The sequence below is a fragment of the Oryx dammah genome, unplaced genomic scaffold (genome assembly GCF_014754425.2).
Source record: "Oryx dammah isolate SB20612 unplaced genomic scaffold, SCBI_Odam_1.1 HiC_scaffold_21, whole genome shotgun sequence".
Taxonomy (NCBI): domain Eukaryota; kingdom Metazoa; phylum Chordata; class Mammalia; order Artiodactyla; family Bovidae; genus Oryx; species Oryx dammah.
In genome coordinates this window covers 21886480-21894209 of record NW_024070205.1, presented here as the reverse complement: position 1 = coordinate 21894209, position 7730 = coordinate 21886480, and positions in this window count along the sequence as shown.

The following is a 7730-nucleotide window of genomic DNA, read 5'->3' as shown; positions in this document are numbered from 1 at the left end:
ATTACATCTATTTTTCCAATGAGGAATTTTAGGTAACTTGTACCCACTGTCACAGACCATGTGAGTTGTATGCACAGTTAATCCTTGTCACTCTGTCTACCAAGCCCAAGCATTTTCTTTCTTCTAACCTTGACTATTACCACACAGAGATGGCAGAAATGCTTCCCTCTTGATTAATTTATATTAAATACCTGACACCAAGGTCAGCAACATGTTACTAGACAATGCCTCTGAGATGTTCCTCTGAGATGGACCCACCATAACTTTGGCTCCATCCTTTGTTTCCATCTATTCTAAGAGGCACACACTTCACAAGGGCCTGGAGCTATGTCTGTCCAAAAGTCAAGGTAATTTTCAGAGTGTTACTTCCACTATGTCCAGGTAACACTATGCACTAATCATACCAAGTTTCCCTCAAATAACAACTATAAACTCTGGATAAAATCCAAAAAGAAAAAAAAAATAACCTGAAGACTAGATAGTGAAAAACAAAAGCAGTTAGATTCAGAGGGGCAACAAGACTTTGAAGAAGGAAGTTACATGAAGTGAGTTTCCCATTTTTACAACTTTAAGAATGAACTAGATATAGCCAGAGAAAATATAATTCAGAAAAATACTTGCATCCCAATATTCATTACAACACATAGTTACAATAGTCACAACATGGAAGCAATCTAAATGTCCATCAACAGATGAATGGATAAAGAAGATGTGGTACATATAATGGAATATTCAGTTCAGTTCAGCTCAGTCGCTCAGTCGTGTCTGACTCTTTGCGACCCCATGAATCACAGCACGTCAGGCCTCCCCGTCCATCACCAACTCCCGGAGTTCACTCAGATTCACATCCATTGAGTCAGTGATGCCATCCAGCCATCTCATCCTCTGTTGTCCCCTTCTCCTCCTGCCCCCACTCCCTCCCAGCATCAAAGTCTTTTCCAATGAGTCAACTCTTCGCATGAGGTGGCCAAAGTACTGGAGTTTCAGCTTTAGCATCATTCCTTCCAAAGAAATCCCAGAGTTGATCTCCTTCAGAATGGACTGGTTGGATCTCCTTGCAGTCCAAGGGACTCTCAAGAGTCTTCTCCAACACCACAGTTCAAAAGCATCAATTCTTCGGCACTCAGCCTTCTTCACAGTCCAACTCTCATATCCATACATGACCACAGGAAAAACCATAGCCTTGACTAGACAGACCTTAGTTGGCAAAGTAATGTCTCTGCTTTTGAATATGCTATTACTCAGACATAAAAAAAGAGTGAAATATTTGCAGCAACATGATGAACCTAGAGATTATCATACTGAGTGAAGTAAGCCAGACAAAAGCAACATATGATATTACTTATATGTGGAATCTAAGCAAAATTATACAAATGACTTATTTATGAAACAAATAGACCCACAGACACAGAAAACAAACATGGTTACCAAAGGAAAAAGGGCAGAGGGAGGGATAAATTAGGAGTTTGGGATTAACATATACACACTACTATTGTAAACCAGATAACCAACAAGGGCCTACTGTACAGCACAGGGAATCATACTTAATATCTTGTAATAAACTATAAACGAAAAGAATCTGAAAAAGAACATATATGTATATGCATGTGTCTATACACACACACATATATATACATATAAAACCAAATATATATATATATATATAACCAAATCACCGTGCTATATGACTGAAACTAACGCAACACTGCAAATCAACTATACTCCAATTAAAACAAAAAAGAAGAGCCAGAATTATATAAGGTAGTTTAAACCAATCAAAACATAAAAACAATGTTTCTGGCCTGAAGACGCAGAAGACAGAGTTTGGTGCAACTAAAGCCACTGGAAAGAGGGAATCTCAGAAAGAAAATGGCCAGAAAGATGGAGTGCCAAATCTTGTACATCAACTCTACCTTACCAAAATCCCTGGCTCACCAAAGAATTATGCAGTGCCAGACAGACTCAAAAGCAGTTCAGCTAAGGATAAAAACTGGACTTGACTATTGGCCAACAGACAGAATTTTTCCGTTTAAATCCAGCCAAATTAATTGCCTGGCAAAACAAAAAGTCAACATTCTTCAGAGGTATATAACTGAATCTGGAGTGTCCACAACAAAAAGGCCACAATGTTGAGGGTAAAATAAAAATTATTTGATGTTCTAAGGACCATGAAAATTTGAAAAGCAGGAAAAGAAATTATCAGAGATTAACACGTTGGCACAGATGTTAGCATTGGCAGAGAATGATTTATTTTTGTTGATGTACATTTTATTTACAATGTTGTGTTCTGGTGTACAGCAAGTGACTCAAATACATGTGTGTGTGTATCTGTGTGTATATATCTATATCATGAATTCTTTTTCATATTCAAACATATATATATTATTTTTTGGATTCTTTTCCATTTCAAACGATAGGTCCTTTTTATTTATTCATTTTCTAACAGTAGTTTGTATCTGCTAATCCCAAACTCCTAATGTATCCTTCCTCACCCCCATTCCCCTTTGGTAAGCATAAATTCATTTTCTAAGTTTGTGAGTCTGTTTCTTTTGGGTAAATGAATTCATCTGTATCATTGTTTTTAGATTCCACATACAGTATAGTACATATTTTCTTTGATTAGTTCACTTAATATGATCATCTCTAGGGTCATCTATGCTGCTGCAATGGCATCATTCACTCTTGTTCATGGCTGAGTAATAGTTCATCATATGTACACACACACACACACACACACACACACACCCCTGATAGCACATCTTCTTTATCCATTCATCTTCAGTGGACATTTAGGTTACTTCTATGCCTTGGCTATTAGAAATAGTGCTGCTTATGAACATTGGGGGACTTGTATCTTCAAATTTGAATTTTTGTCTTTTCCATATATATGTCCAGGAATCATACAGTCCTGGATCATACAGTAATTCTACTTTTAGTTTTTTTGATGAAAGCTCATACTGTTTTCCATACTGGCTGCACCAATTCACATTACCATCAACAGAATAGAAGGATTCCATTTCAGAGAAGGATTTTTAAGGAGCTTTATAACTATGTTCAATGTTATAAAGTAAAATATGGTCACAAAGAACAAGAGAAGGGAAATCTCAGCAGAGAAATTTTTTTTAATTTTAAATTTTGGACCAAGTTAAAAACAGATTCTCAAATCTAAAAATTCACAGAATGGGTTTAACAGTAGAATGAGATTACAGAGGAAAGGAAACATGAAGATAGAGCAATAGAAATTATCTAATCTGAAGAGTATGGGGGAAACAATAAAAAATTAGAGCTGAGGAAAACATCAGAACATCTAATGTATAATTGGACATAACTGGATTGCCAGAGTAAGAAGGGTAAGATAATGTGGCAAAAGATAATGTTTGAAGAAATACTGACCAAATTTTCCCCAGATTTGATGACAAACAGATTTAAGAATCTCAAGACCCTAAGTGAAATAATTATAAAGAAAACCATGTCTATGTATATCAAAATCACATTGTAAAAACCGATGCAAAACCTTGCAAGCAGACAGAGAGAAATGATATATTAAAGAAAAAATAAGAATTACATAGCCTTCCTACTGAAAATTTTAAAGTCAAAAGATAATGAAACAATATTTTTAAAGTACCAAAAGAAAGCCTGTTAACCCAGACTTCCATGGTGAGCAAAATTATACTTCAAGAATGAGACAAAACTAAGGCATTTTCTGATTTTTTTTTTTTAAGTGAGGACTCATCACCAGCAATTTTATACTATAACACATTGTAAAGGAAACTCTTTGGTCTAAAATAACAGATAGATCCTTAGGAAGGAATAAACAACACTGGAAATAGCAAATATATATGTCTATATATAATACTATTTTGCTTTTAATTAAAAAACAATATACAGACTTATATAACACAGCCTTTTATGGTTTATATAGATTTAATACATACGACAACCATAGCATAAAGGCATGGTAGTGGGAGGTAAATGCACCCATACTGTTGCAAATTTTCCTCTCTTTACTTGAACTGGTACAAGAATAATTCTTACTTAATTGTGAAAAGTTAAGAATTTACATTATAGTTCCTAGAACCACCACCCCAAAAAAATGTTTTTAAAATGGAGTTTAGTAGATAAGTTAATGTGGAATTCTAAAACTTATTTAACTCAAAAGAAAGAATGAAAGGAGAAACAAAGGAACAAAAAACAGTGTAGAAAATGAAAAATAATAAAAGGCAGCCCCAAATCCAAACAATATTAATGATTACATTAAATTTAATGGACTAAATCTTTCAATGTAAGTCAGAAATTGAAAGAATGATTAAAATAATCAACACTCAACTACATGCTGTCTATAAGAGATTCCACATGAAATAGAAATAAATATTATAGATAGGTTGAAAGTAAATGGATGGAAAAAATATACAAACAAATAGTAAAAAGAAGTCCAGAGTGGCTATTTTGGTATCTGATAAAATAGATTTCAAGAGAAAAATGTAACATTAAAGATAAAGGACATTTCAAAATAACAAATGGAGCAATTTGTCTGTATCATCAAAAAGATTTAACAGTCATCAATGTGGCATGTGCCTAATAGCAGAGGTACAAAACACAAAAACCAAAAGTGTATAGAACTGTATGTGAGACAGCAAAAGAGACACAGATGTGTAGAACGGACTTTTGGACTCTGAGGGAGAGGGAGAGGGTGGGATGATTTGGGAGAATGGCATTGAAACATGTATACTATCATGTAAGAAACGAATCACCAGTCTATGTTCGATGCAGGATACAGGATGCTTGGGGCTGGTGCACTGGGATAATCCAGAGAGATGATATGCGGTGGGAGGTGGGAGGGGGGTTCATGTTTGGGAACTCATGTACACCCGGGGTGGATTCATGTCAATGTATGGCAAAACCAATACAGTATTGTAAAGTAAAATAAAGTAAAAATTTAAAATAAAATAAAAATAAACTTTAAAAATTTTTTTAAGAAATTTTAAAAATAAAGGAGAAATAGACAATTCCACTACATAGAGGAGATTTTAACACACATCTCTCAACAATTAATAAAACTCTTCGAGAAAAAATCAGGAGCTACATAGATGATGTAAACCAGACATTCAACCCCCTTGACCTTACAGGTGCATAAGTGAAGCCACTCAGTCATGTCCAACTCTTTGTGACCCCATGGACTGTAGCCTACCATGCTCCTCCGTCTGTGGGATTCTCCAGGCAGGAATACTGGAGTGGGTTGCCATTTCCTTCTCCAGGAGATCTTCCCAACCCAGGGATCGAACCCGGGACTCCCGCATTGCAGGCAGCCGCTTTACCATCTGAGCCACCAGGGAAGCTCTATGGCTGCATAATACATCACAATACAGTCTTTCCAAGCATGGGGTAAGTTTATCAAAATAGACTATATGCTGAGTCACGCTGCTGCTGCTGCTAAGCCACTTCAGTCGTGTCCGACTCTGTGAGACCCCATAGACGGCAGCCCACCAGGCTCCCCTGTCCCTGGGATTCTCCAGGCAAGAACACTGGAGTGGGTTGCCATTTCCTTCTCCAATGCATGAAAGTGAAAAGTGAAAGTGAAGTCGCTCAGTCGTGTCTGTCTCTTAGCGACCCCATGGACTGCAGCCTACCAGGCTCCTCCATCCATGGGATTTTCCAGGCAAGAGTACTGGAGTGAGTTGCCATTTCCTTCTCCATAAATGCTGAGTCATAAAGAAGTTTAAATAAATTTTAAACCGCTGAAAACATAATTGTTCTCTGTGGAACCTAATATTTAAGCTTGATGAGATAAGAGACTTTGTTTCATTCTTTGTTCTACCTCTGGATCAAGTAGAGAGAAAGAAAGAAAGAAGATATATTTTTATCATGAAGTTTTCAGTTAGCCAAAAAGTTCCTTTGGTTCTTAAGTAAAAATTAAAAGATATATTTTTCATTTTCACCAAGAACTTTATTGAACAACATATTTACCATTTTGTTCCACTGCCTTCTGCCATCTTTCAGGCAACTGCATAACTCCATCTTCCCCTAAGTTTATCTTTTTGAGCAAAAGATACCTTTTTCAGTCTCTTACTGGTGCTTTTTATAGTCTTCTAGGGAACTGAAATATTTTTCCATTAAGAGAATTTTATAAATATTGAAATAAATGGAAATTTTAAGGTGCACTGTCTGGTGAATACATAGGATGAATCAGAACTTTCCAGTCAAGTTGTAACAGTTTTTTGGTGTTTTTTTTTTTTTAAACTGTAACAGTTTTTGCCTCATCAAAGAAAAATGTGATCTTGCAGTATTCTGATAGAAGATTATGCATTTTCTGTTGACTAATTCTGAATGTTTATCAAGTGCTGCTTTTCGTTGGTCTAACTGGGAGCAGTACTTGTTGGAATTAATCATTTGGTTTTCCAAAAGGAGCTCATAATAGAGGACTCCCTTCCAATCCACCATATACACAATATCACTTTATTTGGATGAAGAACAGCCTTTGGCATGGTTGGTGGTGCTTTATGTTGCTTGCCCAACAATCTCTTCCATTCCACATTATTGTACAGTATTCGCTTTTCATTCCCCATCATAATTTGTATTAAATGGAACATTTTCACTATATTTAAGTAGATAATCATATGTAGAAATAGGATCAAGGTTTTTTTAGCTTAACTTATGTGGAACCCAGGAGTTGGTGATGGACAGGGAGGCCTGGGGTGCTGCAGTCCATGGGGTCACAAAGAGTCAGACCCAACTGAGCGACTGAACTGATGAGGAACCTAAACATCAAAGTGAGGAACATAACCAAGCTGGTGCAAATGATTTTCAGTGCTTGACTTGGATATTTTGAGTATGTCAGCTATCTCCCAAGAGGTATAACGATTCACTGTTCTCACTTAATGTCTCAATTTGATCACTATCAACTTCAGCTGGTCTACCCAAACATTGTAGCAAGGTCCGCAAGAAATCTCCAGCACAAAACTTTGCAAACCACTTTTTGTCACATTCTATCTGTCACAACACATTCTCCATATACTACACTTTTTTTTTTTTTGGCATTTCAGTTGCATTTTACCTTTCTTGAAGTAATAAAGCATAATATGCTAAAAATGTTACTTTTTTTCCATCTTCATTAATATGTTACACAAAACTTCACCAATTTTGATAAGGTTTTTAAAATGCAACCTGATAGGACAGCTGTCACAATACAGTCTAACAAAATGGTTTTGAATGAAGTTAAAGACAACTAAGCGCTACTAGAGCCATCTTATGGAACAAAACGAATAAACATTTTGGCCAAACCTACATATATTTGAGAGATTTATTTTAAGGTACTGGCCAATGCAGTTGTGAGGCCTGGCAAGGCCATAATCTGTAAGGCAGACCAGCAGACTGGAAGCTCAAGCAAAGGTTTTGTCTTAATGTCTTTGGTCTCTTGTCTTTAGCCTTGAAGCAGAATTTCTTCTGCAAAAAAGCTATTTTGCAATTAAAGATTTTCATTTATTAGATGAGGCCTATCCACATTATTTTTCAGTTCAGTTCAGTTCAGTCACTCAGTCATGTCCGACTCTTTGCAATCCCATGAATCGCAGCACGCCAGGCCTCCCTGTCCATCACCATCTCCCAGAGTTCATTCAGACTCACATCCATCGAGTCCATGATGCCATCCAGCCATCTCATCCTCTGTCGTCCCTTTCTCCTCCTGCCCCCAATCCCTCCCAGCATCAGAGTCTTTTCCAATGAGTCAACTCTTC